The following is a 16,328-nucleotide window of genomic DNA, read 5'->3' on the forward strand; positions in this document are numbered from 1 at the left end:
CGCCGGGCCCCCGTCCCAGGCACGGCTCGCGGGTGGGGAGGCGCGGGCGGGCTGAATCACCGCTTCCTGCCTCGGTCACCCCGCGGCAAGGCGCAGATGGACCCCCGCAGGTGGTCCGTGCCGCCGGTAGTGAGAAGCGGTGATGTTTGTCACCTGGGGATGTCTTGACTGATTAATTGGTCAACTTGGAGAGAGCGCGAGGAAGCGCGAAAATCAGCGTGAGCGTTCTGCCCAGCAGCGAGGTGCCGAAGGGTGCTCAAATACTGCAGGAGCGTTTGCTCCAGCCCACCAGCCTGTCTGTCTGCGTGTATGCGTGCAATGTGGGCTGTATGTTTGGTGAAAGTTTTGGAGGTGGACCCAACAACGGTAAGGAGGTTTGATCACGACAGCTGTATTTCACGTTGCAGCTAACTTCTTAAAACTCACAGATGTTGCACAAAGGGGAAGACTGCCTCCCTCAGCAGCAGATCTGGAGGTATCTACAATTCTTCCACCAATCCTCAACTACAATGCAACCTCACCTACACAGCTACACAGCACAGCTGCTTGCTTCCTATGATGCAGCATAAGAAGATGCTCCTCCGCACTGAGCAGAGAGCTGAGCACATTTCAGACCAGGCACACTGCCGTGTTCTGTGTCTGCAACATCCAGATCTGAAACTCCTGGCATGCTGCTGGACCAGCTACATGCAAACGCACCTCCAAGGCAAGGCAGAGAAATATTTCTCCAGTGGGCTGGTTATTCCCACCTAAAATAACGACTTGTTTCACACCAAATTAACTCCCCCCCCCTCACCTCACCTACCCCCATTCCCAAATGTAAAACAAATCTGGGAAGCAAATTAATTAAAACTCCTTTTAAAATAATACATTCCAGCATGAATTAGTTACCAATAGATGAGTGCATTACTATTCAACATCTGGGATACCAGATTTGTAACCTTTTACATTGCACAGCTCACGCTCCAGACCCTTGGGTTCCTTCAAAGCTGTTGAACTTTGCATAACTGTGGGCTGGTTCAAAAACACCTCAGAATTTTGAATAATGTCCATTCCCTTTTGGCAAAAGGATAAGTCTCAATTGGATTGACATTAACTGGCAGAAGCATTTAAGGGAAACGCTACAGTGTTTGCCCACACCATGGTTAATCTGTCACCTCAGCAAACAAGACGCTGATATGCACCAAACCCCATTCCCACTGAATTGTGGATACTGTATTTTAAACGTCTAATGCTTACTATAATTGCTACATCTAATCTAAAAAAAATTGGCACATAAAGTCAGGATTTCCCAGAACGTTTATCCATCAAAAGGGAATGTGTGAGTGCCTGCAGTGCAGCAGACACCACAACTCACACACTTTGTACATTATTTTTAAAGAGTGGCAACTGCAGCTTGTTCTTGAAGTTGGCTGGCATTGATCTCACAGTGCAGATTTCATCAAGATCCATATTGGAAACAGAAATCACTTTGTTTACAGTATGTTTGTGAGTGTGTTGTGTTAAATGCTTTTGATGAAGCAGAGAGGAAGTTAACATATGCATAGTTATCTGATGACCTTATACAATGATTTCATTGAGGATAACACACATAATGAAGTGAGGTAAAATGAATCTGTACAAAGTTATTTTGCTGCTAGCCTGCGGCCTGACCTTCAGCAGTTCTTGAAAATCAGACATTGGGAAACTCATGTTTTTCTTCGCAAGTTAGTATTATCTTTTCTTAAGACTAACAGAGAGATTTTTCCAAAGAATATGAAAGCAACAGAATGAATTTGAAGGATACCATGATTAGGCAGAAGTAATAAAATGCAGAGTTTGTTATTTATTTTTAAGCTTAAACTTCTTCTTAGTAACAAGATGTAGCAACATATATTTACAACAGCACTTTGCATTTAGGAATCTTTACATAGTGCCCACCTTCCCAACATATCCAGAATCTGGCCCCCTTTTTGGGCCAGAATGCATTGCCCACAAGGCAGTCCTGTCACCCAAGAACTTTCTCACAGCCTACTGAGCTGATGGCCATATTCACAAGTGTGAAAGGAACTCTAAACAATGATGGAAGTCCTCATCAAACAAGAATCCCCCTCTGCTCCAGCAGTTCTGAAGAGCAGAACCATAAGGAAAGATTTCCTAAACAGTCCTGAAGCTCTAATCAAGGCCTGCACTGTTGTTGTTACACACCATGGTGGAAAAAGTTGTCTAGGTTAACAGCTTTTCAAGTACAACACCTCGTCACCGCTATGCTAAAAATAATTAAAAAGTCATCACCCATGCACTCTCGACTGCCTCACAACATTGTTTCTGACCTCTCTGTTACCTCTAGGGAAGCACCCTTAACTCACTTCCAGGCAGGACTGATACACTGATCAGTTTTTTAGTGGTTTGTTTTTTTGGGTTTTTTTTTTTTTTTTTTTTTTTTTTTGGCATAGGCACACGATCAAGCATTAACCTTATAGTAAGTGACAATTTTTGGACATTTCAAAAGTTCTAATTGCAATTAATTAGGCCTTAATAAGGGGGAGAAACACAGTTTAGCAGCACTTGCTTTAAAAATTTGCATGCTACTTCTTGTATGCTTTCAGAAAAAAAGGAAGTGGCAGCAAATGTTCTCTTTACAGTTCACAGATTAATTCAAACAATCCCACCACATGTAACTTTCAATATCGTACACAGCTAAAAAAAAAAAAAAAAAGTCTAGAGTCTAGCAAAAAGAAGATCAGACATAAGCATGTGATGCTGTACAAACATCTTTTTTAGAAAGGATGCTCCACTGTCTGCTTTTGTAGAAGACTTGATTCTTAGCACAGGTCCTAATACAACACCAGAAATAGCTGTGCTTTTGTTGATGATCTTCAGGAACTACTACTTCTGGGAAAATTACCCTATTATACATATTAGGAATGATGTCCTCTTCATTAAACATTTCATCGTGGTTTCCATATACAGCATACTTACACTCCTAGAGAACAAAAAGCAAAGCTGCATTTTTCTACGAATTCAAGTGCACTTATAGTAACCTTCTCAGTACTTTAAATAATTTCAGCACAGCACTAGGAAAACATAAGTACAGATTCTTCTTTGTTGTCTGATCAGTTGGGATTGAGTGATGCTAAGAGGCTGGAAAAGAGTTGACTCAGCAAGCACGCAGCCCAGGGCATCGACTACTGTGTTGCCTTAAAACAAGAGCATCCAGGGGGTAAGACATGGTTGCAGCCAAGCAGTGGCATGCTCCAGACGGGTTCAGCACATGTATTGTCTTTTGAGGATGCTGGCAGAAACTCTGAAAACCTCCAGACTATTCTAAATAATGACAAGCTGAAGATCTTCCATTAGACTCAGACCCTCAACAGCTTACCTGAACTTGCTGACCATCTTCCTGATCTTCTGCATAGTGTAAGATTGAAATTTGGAGCAACAGAATTACGGGGCCAAGGATTTCAGTTTCTCTTATCACTACAGCATTTAAGGAGAAAAACAAATTCTCTGGTTTGAAGTATGAATTTTTCTGTAAATGAGGATGTTAGTAGCCTTAACTGATGACCTATATATTGAAGTTTCTTTGACGTTTTAGTCAATGTTGGTTCCTTCCTATGTTATACTTAGCCATATTAACACTGACTCAGCATAGAAATTGCATCTGTTTTCATAGACACCCATTTCGGAACTGAATTAAAAAAAAAAAAAAAAGTTGTGTTTAGGTATTACTGAGAAATTTTTACTGTGACTCAAAAGCTTTCTTTGTGGAGTGTTCACATACAATCATGTTGTTGACCAAATGAGATTATGAAGGATATTTTTATTCAGCAACAAGAAACCTGAATGTATCCCCTCACTATCACGAGTAAGACAGAATACTCTTCATCAGATTTAGGAAAGAGAATCTGGGCAGACAACTCAGCTGCAGAAGATTTATCAGAAGCTTTTTTGATGCTTCCACTCTGAACACTCACTTTCTTCCATGCCAGGAATGTCTCCAAGTTTCCATTCTAGTGAAGAAAAATCCTTTGTACTGGTTAGTAGCCTTACACACAGACAGACAGACTGTGCCTTGAGGATGAGGACTAGTCCTTCAGAGTACAATGAGCTGTAGGGCTATCCCAGTACATGCTTTACACAATGTCAGTAGCTTCTGCCTTTAGCTATGGAAGCCAGTCTGTCTTCTTGAACAGAAAATGCTGTGACCTCCAAGAAATAACAGTAACAAAATGATAAAGTCCAGTTGTGCAAAGCTTGTCAATGCACATGGCTACTTTATCATAAAAACAAAACTAAATATAGAGAAGCACATGGAAAAAAGAAAACACAGATTAAATGAGGGCATAAAGGAATTATCACTTCTATTTCCATAGGGCAAAAAAGTGCTTTTTAGCCAATTTCTTGTCTTTGCCTCATGGTGTCCTTCATGTTTGCAAGAACTTCATGTTTGCTATGTAACAATCTATTTATGCCCTACACTGCACATTTCAGGAACAAAAGCATAAGACAATTACATTCTTACAAAATCAGGTAAGTAGTTCAGAGTAAATAAGACATCTTTGACTCTTAAAAAAAATATAGGAGAGCAACATAATCAGATGCTCACTATGAAGTTCAGTTCCACTGCATGGAGATGGGGATTTTACTTTCAGTGGTTTTTTTTTTTACTTTTTTTTTTTTTTCTGTTAAATATTTAGTTTGCTTCTTGGGAGAAGTGTTGGAACTAAGTCACTCATACTGGTATAATTTGTGGTGGAGTCTCTAAGTATTTCTGCATTAATTATTTGCAAATTCATCCCAAGGTACAATCTTGCAATGCCAGAGTAATACAGCAGACTATCAGAAAAAAACATCCTTTCATTGAAGCCAAGCAAGAGAACTTAATATATACACCATATTACAATAATTTACTGCTTTAATGATAGAGTGCATCAAAATGTTTGCAGTGTGAACGTCTGCTTCAACTTCTAGCTTTTATCAAAAATCCCACAAGGCCAAATGAACTTCTGCTACTGTACATCCCTTCCTAGTGCCCTTCTCCCCTCTAGCCGCTCTTAGCAAAGGATCATATCTTCCTACTAATAGGACAAAAATGTTCCTACAGTTCTGCACTGTCTATAAGAACCTGCCAAAAGAACACTTGCTCGCTAGCAAAAGACGCAAGCCCTCTCAAAAAGCAACAAACCTTGCTCAAAATAAAGAGGAAAGCTTGTCTGATGTTTTCAAGTAGCATTGCAGCAAAACACCCCTGGCATGCATTTTTATTGTTTTCTTTTTTATGAACATACTACGTTTTGAGAAAAAGTCTGTACCTTTAAAAATTTCTTTCTTTTCCCCTGAGTTGTAATTGGGTTCATTCTAGGACTCTTGGACACTGAGTCCAGTACTGGGTTTATTTTCCAGGCTGTTTTCAAGTCCTATTTCTTGTCTCATAGGAAATCTTAGGTGCTGGTTCCTCAGTATCAGTTTCCCCTACAGTTTGTATGTGAGTACTGTACTGCTGTTGTTTCAGCATAATGAGAGAAGGGACAGATTTTCAAGGCAGAACAAAATTAAATTAGCAGTTGAGAAAATAAAAGCCATTTTGACAAAAAATGTGTGATTCAAGATGTCACACTCCCATGTTTGCTTTTCTATAGCAGTGTCTGATCCTAGCAGTAGAGATCAAAGTATATTACATTGTCCTCGTGAACATTTTTCTGACGTGCTCAACTCTTCTAGATTATCCTTGGCATAAGGATGAAAACAATGTGAAATACAAATTGCTGCACTTATGCATGGAAAACTTCACTGTCAAAAAGATGTACTAACAATTCTGATTTCCTGCTTCCTTAGAGCACGTAATCAGCTCACAAAAGAATAGCTTGAGTTTTTGTCAAAAACAACAACAACAAACCAAGCCAAATCAAGCCAAAACAAAACAAACAAACAAAAAATAAGATATGAGCCCATTAAAAACCACAGACCACTTTTAAGCTGATTGCTGATGGTTTTGCCTGAGATTCCAATAGCTCTAAGACCTGTGCCATCACAGAATTCTTATTACCAATTGAAATTTATTTTGAATGAGCTGAAATTTGTAATCTCGAAGCCTTATCTTGGGAAAGAATTTAAGAATCCATGTTTCTTTTTCAAAAGAAAGTGTCTACTCAGAAATCACCACAGAATAAAATAAAAATAGAGATGTCTGTGTTTATCAGATCTAGCAAAGCCTGTTTTCCTAAGCTTTTGTGTCCCCTGGCTGATACTTAACAACACCTACGGGTGCAGACTAAGCTCACACTATCTTAAAAATTATAAATGCCAAAATTTGGAAAAAGCTTCAGCTGGACTTGCCAAAGAAACCCCAATAGAATTCCCAGTGTCTGATAAAATAAGAAAGCTGAGTGAAAGCTTTCCAAGAACTCTAACATTCACAATGGCTCTTTTCCATGCAGATTCTCTGGTGTCTACCAAGAAGTATCCTCAAACTGCTTTTTTTTTTTTTTTTTCTTAAAAGGCACTGCTAGTAGGGTCCTGCATTAGTTGCCCATTTGCACATTACATTAAATAAACTTGGTAAATCACTACCTTGCTATCAGACTTAGCTACCAGGGGTCAGTTATTTCAAAAGTTAATACGTATCTTTTGGGTTTTTTGTTGTCGTTGTTGTTTTTTTTCCTAAGGAAAAAATGCTAAAAAAAAAAAAAATGCTGGTGGTAATTCTAATTTGAACCAGATTTGCATAGTATTGATAAGATAAACTAAATGAACTGATGGTGAGAGAGAGCAGCTGGAGTCTACGCTTTATCAGGGCATTACAGGGCCCTGGAGATGCAGGAGAGAGAAAACCTCTTAGTCTTGCCCCAGTTAGGCAGTAGGAATCCTGCTGTCTTTTCAGTAAAGCAAATAGAGAAGTAGAAGACACAACTACAGCTTCACTCCTCAAAGCAGCAGAAAGGGCAGTAGCAGGGATTAGTTTTCTTCCTTCCCTTTTATAAACTGTTCTCCTTCTCTTCGTAGGCAATCAGCTGGGCTGTGTTTACAAGGGACAAATGGCTACACTTCCACACTCTTCCACGAACCAAGAACACAGGCAACCAATAAACATCTCATTCAGCTTCAATATTTATTTAGTTCTTAAATCCTCCCTCTCAAGTCAAGTGCCATCTGAATCAGCACGTGGGCTAGCAGCATGCTTTGTATCAGTGGACTCTTGTGCCCTTCTAAAGATAACAGAAAAATGAACTTCCTGTCTGTATGGTGAATTATTCCCAATGAGTATGTGCTGAATCAGATCCTTACTCAATAAAACCTGCTGGTCACCTGCTGCATCTGCTGTCTCCTGTAACATTCCAATTCTAGCAGAATGTTTACTATTATATTAAATGTTCGTCTAATCTCTTTTGGTTTATTGTCATTGCTTATTAGTATATTTAAAATATTACAAGTGCCCAGAGCTCATTCAGGATTAGGTGCTATTTATATAATAGATGATGAAAAGCCATCAAGCCTGTCTTCTCTCACGATTTTTTTAAGCATAAACTCACTTCCTATTTATGCTGTTTTTAGGATAATAATGTTTCTCCCGGTTTATTTGTTTTTTGCGGAAGAAAACACTCCCCTGAAAGTCAGATACCCATAAATGTTTCTACCTTTGTGTCATAGATAAGAAACCTACAGTTTGAACTGAATGGACTATGTTAGTCATGCAGTTTCTTTATACTGGACAATGAGTCAATCATGCTTTCTGCTACATTTCTGTGTCATAATGTCTAAGGAAATTATCCCAGAGGCTACCAACCCTCAAGATGACCCTGAAAGTATCAGTCACTGTTTTTGATGCTGTGAAAATGCTAGGCTGGGAGCAAGTTTGTTTTGGATGACAGGTATGCAATGGACAAACGTCATCCAGAAAAACCACAAGACAGCTCAACCTGCTCCTCCATGCGTCAAGCTGAAAACTTGACAAATACTTTGTCAGTCTTTCCCTTACAGCAAATTTCAGCTCTTTCACAATATTCATTAACAGTTAATTTCCCTGAAACCCAAGGAAGGAATTTTTTCCCTTTTTCTTTTCTTTTAGAAAAAGCCCTGAGCCAACTGTTCAGCACTGTTTGAAGTGGTGTCACAGTCTTCCATCAGTTCTCTGATGATCTCTGCCCCCACCTTTTAGGCAGATGAAGAGATTGAAAGCAGAGTAATAAATACAGTGTGACGGCAAAATACATAACTCTAATCATTAATATATCTGAGTATGGGGTTTATGTACTGAGGAAGATTGCTCAGCGTGTTCTTTTCACCTCCTATGGGTACAGATCCAAAGGAGAATTGATAAGAAATTTTTTTAATTCCTTAAAATTTTTCAGATTTCAAAAAAACATCCTATAAATCCTGCTCTGCAGAACAGTGACAACAAAGTGGTTCAAAGTTTTATTTTTCGTTTTTTTCTAAAACGAAATAACATAAATTCTTACTGTAAAATATCTAACAGTTTGATCATTATGCAACTGTCCTGAAACAGACAAGGCTCAAAATGTTGTACAGTTTCCTACATCCAGTACAAGTATCCTGAATGCAGGATTGTTGACTAGATTCAAGGTGGGTCTCAGTTTCTTTCTGCTGAAGCCCTTCTAGTATGGATACAGAACAAAGAGGAAGCTTTTCGCCTACTAGCCCTGCAAATGATCAGTATATCTCTGTGGTTCAATGCTTTATTTATTTATACAAGTAGAGCAGCTCCAAGAGTCGATGCTGAGATGCATACTTCAACTGCTTTGTCTGTGATCCTTCCCTGATAACCTGGATGGGGAGGTACTTCAGCCTGGGAATGGCCTTGTAGTGCTCGTCTTATTATGCTCTCTATAAGGGCTCAAAATTTTTTCTCTGATGTTTGTAAAATTCAAAAAAAAATTAGAGGTTTTGAAAATTATGTTTTCTAACAACAAAAAACAGTAAGATTTCTGTACCTCTGAAGGTAATTAGCTACACTGGGCTAATGGATCTGGGATTGCCACAGGTTTCCTAGTGATGACCAGGTGAGAATGAAGGAACACTAATGGTTCCTCATTGTTGTTGCAAAAGGAAATTTGGCAAGTGGAAGAATCAAAAGCTTGTTTCTCAAAATGTTTGACTTCCAAAGAGCAGGAAGGAGCACTGTGGAATAAAGATCTAGACTTTGTGACTCAATTTGTCATTAAAAGCTGACTGTGCTTAGTCCTACCACACTCATCTACGCAAAGAGTAAATTTCAACAAATCAACAGGTTATTATTTTTCTTTGGAAAATGAAGTTTGCTACTAATCTTTTCCAGGATATCTTTTACCATGTGATCTACAGCTGCTCCAATTTTAAAACACTAGTTCTTCGAGAGTTTCTCATCTATATGGATGTTAAATGAAATACTGGAATAAACCTACAGAAACATGAATAACTATTTTCACTGTGGGTTCTCTCTCTCTTCTTTATGTACATACCTGTAAATAGATCTTATAGCTCTGTCCCAATACCCTACACAAGAACTGCACTTCCTCTTCCAGAACACAAAACTAAGCAGAAATCTACAATCCTTGTATTTTAAGAGCAAAACCATTACATTTCTGCAACTCAAAGTGTAAATATGAAGGCAACAGGAAGATACAGACACTGCCATCATAGAATTATCAGTTGTCCCGATCTGGGTGATCTGGTAAAAGCAATCTGTGATTTTCTGCCAGCAAGGAGAATTTCACAGTTTCGAAGAAAATATCTTCAGTTGTGAACTGAAGATATTTTCTGCTGTGATGGGGAAAAGAAAAAAAAAAAAAAAAAAAAAACATATTTTTTCCTCATTTAGATGTAGTGTACATGCTTTATCCTCTTTATCCTATTCTAACAACCTACTAATAATAATCTCTCTAAAAGTATAAGCATTTTGCCAATAATTAAAGAGAATTTGCCAGTAGTAGTTTAGGGGAAAATTCATAATTTTGAACATTTACAATAATAATATTTGTAAACATTTGCTATGGCAAGCTTGACCTTAATAAAGACTAATTCTGGATGAAAATTAAAAAACAATCAGTGTTGGTTGCCCAGGGTCATCCATGCCTGTTTTGACTGCTGCGCTTCTCAGTGAGTCCTTGACAATAGTGCTGTGCACCTCTTGATTTTAATTTTAAAGCAACTTGCAAAAGGCCATTATTAATTTTGAAAGGGGGAAATTGCATTTCTTTTAAAATAAATGATTGTGATGAATTTAACAAGAACTTTTATACAGTACCTTCCTCTCGTGGCACAAGCCTGGATTAGCAAATCATATCTACATTATATCCATTTAGATTACATTCATTTTGCTCAACACTGGCACAAAGGAGTGCCATGGCACTTACAGATTAGCCCAGTGTACTGTGCAACTGATAACAAGATGCTATATAGACTACAGCACCTATCTGAAACCACTAGAGCTATTTAGCCATGAAAACTTTTCCAGAAGCAAGCCACATCTACAAACACCAACTACGTATCTTGACAAATACATCCTCCTATTTTAAACCGCTAGCCAGCTAAAATCTAGCCACCTAGCACCAACTACTGCAGCATGGTGCCGATGTAGAAGAAAGGACTCCAACTGTCAACTCAGCAGCATCTTCTGCAGTTGTGTGTCCCTGAATGAGCTGTGCTGGGCTGGCCAAAGAGGACTCTAAGCTTCCTGTGAGACTCTACATGTTCACAGCTTCTTGTAAAATGGCTTTGGTTTGCTTAGCAAAGACTGCTTAGTCATCAGTTAGAACCAGTTTCCAAAGCACTGGTTGTCCCTTCATAGCAATTTTGCTAGTTTTAAATTAACTAGAATTGTGTATGTAGTTTGATAGAGCAAGTGATACCATGCTTGGGCATAACAGCGTTACGTATTCACCAGTTGTTTTTTTTCCCATAATTTCTCTAGAAACTTTCCATATTATGGAAGGATCACTATGATACGGTGCTCAGGTAACTCGATGATCTCCAGAGGTCCCTTCCAACCCCTACAATTCTGCAATTCTGTGATTCTTTACTTCTTGTGAACAAGACAATTTGATAAAACAGGAAAAAGCCTCTTAAAAAGTGGCACTGCAGACGGCTTTCAAGAGTAAGTCATTGCTAAGGATTCTCACAAACCTGCATTTATTGTAGTTTCATTGGCATTTTCCATTTTTTAATTATTTGTTCATTACTATTAATTCACCAGCAATCTTTGTTGTATTACTTATGTGATAATAATACAACATTAATCTTTTCTATACTGGCCATACTTTCACAGACCTCTCTTAGATGCAGTAAAACTTTTTACTCACTTGAACACATTTCTTCATCTGAAGCCTGTATTAAATCACTGAGTGCTCAAATCTACCATCTCATTTCATGTCTAACTAGTGACAGCTCCTTGCTGTAAGTTACTAATGTCACTAGATTGCTGACAAAAAAAATAAAAAGGTTGAAGGAAAAAGAGCTAAGGCAGCTCAAACAGTTAAAATTGCTGATCTGAGCTGAATTAGCTGATTTTGTCTGGACCATATTAGGAAGCACACACAGACAATACTTCACGGCGAGATAAATTTGGGTAGTAACTTTTAGCAGCCCGTAGTAACCTCTGTGACAGGAATCTGAAAGAGGACATCTGCCTGTGGACTTAAATAGTGACATTTCCCTGAAAACTTAACTTAGAAATCAAAGTAAGACTTGTGGTGCTCTTAAGTGTATTTAGACTGAATTCAGCTTAAGAACAACTCCGCTGGTTACTCTAATTATTAAAACATTAAACTGAAAAATAGTTATTTCTTACAAGATGACACACTGAATATTTGGTGACTTTCCTACAATGTTATTCCTGCAACCCCATAACATTTCTGACCAGTACACTTTATTGTATTTCCATTTATTCAGGAAATACACAAGAAAAAAAAGTTATCTCTTGCATAATTTATCTCTATTGTTAAAGTAATCCTTGTTTACATCCGAGGCTTCATGAAAAGAGTGAAAACCTTCACTTTTTCAGTAGAATTACCTAAAAAATTCAAAGTATCTTTCTACGTATCACAAAAAAAAAAAAAAAAAAAAAAAAAAAGGAAGAAAGAAAAAAAAAAAAAGGAGAGAAAAGAGTGAAAAAGAGGAAATGAGGAAAAGAAACTTTCCGAGAACACCAGCCCTTTGGCTATATTCAAAGACACACATTGTTCTAGTACAAACAAGTGGAAAGAATTCACAAAATACTTTTGCTTTTAGTTACCCTATGGATGTCTGCCTATATTTAAATCTTTTGTTCAAACTGAAGGAAACGTAACAAAGGTGTAAACATCTCAAACATGACTGCAAAATTCTGGCAAGTTTCTTGAAAACAAGTCAGCAGCTAAAGGGTAAATCTTAATGCCATTACTGTACCAAGTCATGGAGAGCGTGCTCGCTTCACGTGGACCACAAAGAAGCTGTGAAGGAGAGGAGGGCTATACTTTGGTAGGAAACAGCTCCACTAGTAGTTGCATCAATTAGACATGAAGAAATCTATTCACCAGGATGGAGTCTGAATAGTTCTTTTTATTTTTTGCCAAATGAAGATAATGACAATTCTGATTAAGTGTTTCTTTCTGTTTTCATTTTTTTTTCCCTTTATTCCTGTTATCAGTGTCTGGTTTCTGTACCCCACATGAACATGCCTACTGCTGTGACAATATTGACTGTGGGGTTGATACACACACAGGAGGTGCCTGACTTAACTCTCAGCTCTCACAAAGACTTCCCTCACCAGAAAAGAAGGTAGTTAGGAGGAAAAGTGATCTTTTTATTTACAAGCTGATAAAATATGGTAACGGCAAACATAGGAAAATACGGCACTCAGTAATAGCATTGTATAATCATTTTTAAAGAGAAATTTCTAGGAAGATATTTTCTCCATGTCCTATTGCATTTACTGTTGAAAATGTGCAGTAATGATACAAGTCTTGCAAGCAAGAGATAGGAGAAAATGCAGAAGCTGGCTGTACTTTCTGTACGAAACTGACCGCCCAAGCCATTTTTGTGGTGCTGGTGCTAAGAGGCCAAGAACCAGTGGTAAAGAACAGATGGTATAACCATTGTTTGAAATACAGCCTTTATTTTAAACAGAAAACCCAAATACCTAACTCAAGTTCAAATTTATGGCAGGAGTGAATGGAAATTCTAAAGAATCTTCTCATCTGACAGAAAGAATAAACTGAAAAGAAGTACTTGTTCTTTCAAAATCATCAGTAAAAGGCAGAGAGGAATCACTCTAAGAGTCTCCCAGCAGTTACTGAGAGGCTGTTGGTGAGATGTTCTTGTCCTTCACAGCTCTTGCTCCAGTCCCAGAGGCATAACACAAAATAATGCAAAGTGTGTATACTCATGTTTCAGACAATAGATCTTTGCAGAGTAAAATACAACAGATGAAGGATTGTTTATAAGTAAAAATCAAAGCAGAAATGGAAAAAAAAGCCACAATACGATGCGATGTTAAAAAGTAAAAACAAAATTGAGTTATGAAAGTCATCTAAAAGGTTTTTTTGTTTGGTTGGTTTTGTTTTAAAACAAAATATGAGTAATGGTAATAGTTCTAGTTCCATTAACAAAATATACTGTAGACTTCAGTATTTCCAGTGACTATGTTTTAAAAGCAAAACAAAGACTTCTTGAGTTCTGGCAACCAACACTCCTTTCTCCTCCTGTAGTAAGGACATTAATATCTGAGTGTAGCAGAACTCCTTCACAGGTTACTGAGGAAGTCAGCTCATGTAAGTGAAACACAAGTCCTTCAAATTTTGCCAAGAGAGAACAGACAATTTACCATACTTTCATTTAACATTCAACTATGGGAAGTTTCAAGTTAAGAGAAAACAAATTTTTGATATGCATCTCATTTATATTTTAGGGACTTAGGTTCATTTTTTAACTTGGACAAAAATGCATTAATGCCAATTTTTCAGAGGAGAGAGACTGAGTAAAGTGGAACAGGAAAGCAACAGTTTAAATTCAACAACTGCATGAACTTATAGGTACATTTTAATATGACGCACAAAGACAATGAAAATATAGATTATGAAAAAGTAAAATAGGATGGGTGAATGACATTCTTCCAGCAAGAGACAAATACAAATAACAAATGTTTTTGGATTGCAAAGGAAGCACATGCAAATCATGAAGAGAGACCAACTGTTGCTGTACTACTGAAAGACAAAGTGAGAAGCCCCAAAGCACATGTGGGCCCTTTACTTTCTGCCTGCTTAGTCTCTACTGTGTACCTGTGCAACTCATGCTATGTCAATTAAGTACGGAGTTGACATGGTCCTGAGCAACATGCTCTACATGACACTACTAAAGCAGGGAATTTGACTGGACTTGCAGAGGACCCTGACAACCTCAGCCTTCCTGTGATTCTGTAAAAGTCCTTAAAAGAACTACCAGTTGTTTCTGATGGTAGCATTCATACCAAGCTTCCTGTATGATACTGGAGGAAAGTCTCCCAGAGGAGGGGACACAAAATGTCAAATACAGTTTATCACAAACATTCTGTTTAATTGTTTTCAAAGTAACTGTTGAAGATAATGAAATGCAATGAAGTATATATGAGCTAATTTTGAAAAAGAATAAGATTAGCTATAAAACAAGGACAGATCTGCAACCTGACCAGATTCCAGAATGAGAGAATGAACTTTTCAGAAGGAAACAAGCAGAAAAAGGGAAGAAGTCCTAACTGAAAAGGACATAAAACTTTTCAGAGGAAAAACACAGCAAAGCCTCACCTCTAATGAATTCAGGGGCAAAAGTCACACTGATTGCAACAGATCAAAATTTCACTGAAGAACCTCTCCAGAACAAATTGTCAGTGGTGTTATAAGGAATGATTAGCAGCAGCGGCAAAACGGCAGTGCTGTTTGTATTTTCTCATCTTAGGATTTGAAAGTTAAGGTGCTACTATGTATCACAACTTGTTTACATCTGAAATGACCTTTTTTTGTTAAGGTTTTTCAACAATCGCTATTCACTAAGCACGTAATGTTAGTGCTGTTTGCACATAACTCTTCCCTTTTCTTTTTGAAGGACTACTTTAGGAAAACTTCCCATGAGAAATGCAGTGTACAGTGTACATTTGCCAGCTTCTTGTACCATCTGAAGAATGGTACACGGTACCTTTGTTGAGAGTTTTAGACTTGCAACATTCCTCATTGATAATTTCAAAAGGAACATTTTAATTTGTTAAAACACAATTAACCTCGTAGCAAGCTGATATAAGCAAAGTGGCCGAACCTTCTACCCTAAAAAATACTAAATCAAGCTTTGATTATTAGGCAAATTTTCTCAACCTCTTTAACATAACTAATGTAAAACAGTAAGGCACATCCTTATCTCAACTGATTTTGTAACTTGTTTTAACCTTAAACATAGAACAGTGTTCCACTGTAAATTCCATTTAGTGTAGTGTAAAAAAAAATGGCATTTGCTTTTTTAAGGCAAGAAGAATATTAGACTCACAGGTAAAATCCTAACACCCTATCCTCTGAGCCATGGTATTTCTCTGCAATGGAAATTGTACAAAAAGAAGAAGGGCTACATCTTCATCAATAGGCAGATACCAGTGATTTTAATGAGAGTACACTCATTTACTGATTGTGAGGATGTGACTAATGGCTTGCACTGTTTACACAAATGTGCTAAAGCATGCTAAGACAATGAATTCAATTTCACAAGTAAGTAGCTAGATAAATATATCAAATTATTAAAGCAAACTTGACAGGCCACATTTTCTTGTGAGATTAGACAAGTGGCTGAGGACTGGTAGAGCATTAAATTGTGCAAGAAAAATGTAAGTGCTTAAAATAAAGTACAAAGTAATCTCAGTAAAAGCTAGTGTGAGCAATAGGGGCAAAAAGACCACTTGTTTGGCTGCTGCAGCAGTTTCTCTCTGCTGAAGTGGGGCTGACAATATAGCTTGATGTTGGTACTTCAATAGCTTAGAAAATTGCTAGCTTTGACTGTGGGTAGGTAAAAGACCTAAGTATTTTAAAGCCTTTGAGCTCTTCCCCCAGTATAAATAGAAATAAAATCTTTCTCTCCCATCCCTTGGAGTTGAAGGAGAACACAGTCTAAAGGAATATGTATACATCAGGAGAGGGATATAAAAATTCTTTGAAGACAAGATAGATTAATCTATTTGAAGACAGATTAAGCTGACCGAAGAATTCCTGGGTCACTACATTCAACAGATCACGAATCTGGAATGGCGCAAACCGGTTTCCGAGAATATTGCTAAGGTTTAATAAATAATACCTGATATCAAATCTAATTTTATTTTTTTTAAGCAAGCCAAACAATGCACAACTGTTCTTGACATCAACCGG

The 16,328-nt window shown here is 37.7% G+C and overlaps 1 protein-coding gene across 11 annotated transcripts in view; it reads right to left on the bottom strand.

The window, feature by feature from the left end:
• PDE4D (phosphodiesterase 4D) overlaps positions 1-16,328 on the bottom strand; it is a 586,915-nt gene that overhangs the window by 52,121 nt on the left and 518,466 nt on the right. The window contains exon 1 of one of the 11 annotated variants that reach the window (XM_046905517.1): positions 154-7,793. The exons of the other annotated variants lie outside the window; for them this stretch is intronic. The gene's annotated coding sequence lies outside the window, so the exon portion shown is untranslated. Of the gene's footprint in view, positions 1-153; positions 7,794-16,328 lie in introns of those variants that run through there. 11 annotated transcript variants of the gene reach the window in all.

Source organism: Gallus gallus, chromosome Z (assembly GCF_016699485.2).
Source record: "Gallus gallus isolate bGalGal1 chromosome Z, bGalGal1.mat.broiler.GRCg7b, whole genome shotgun sequence".
NCBI classification, from domain to species: domain Eukaryota; kingdom Metazoa; phylum Chordata; class Aves; order Galliformes; family Phasianidae; genus Gallus; species Gallus gallus.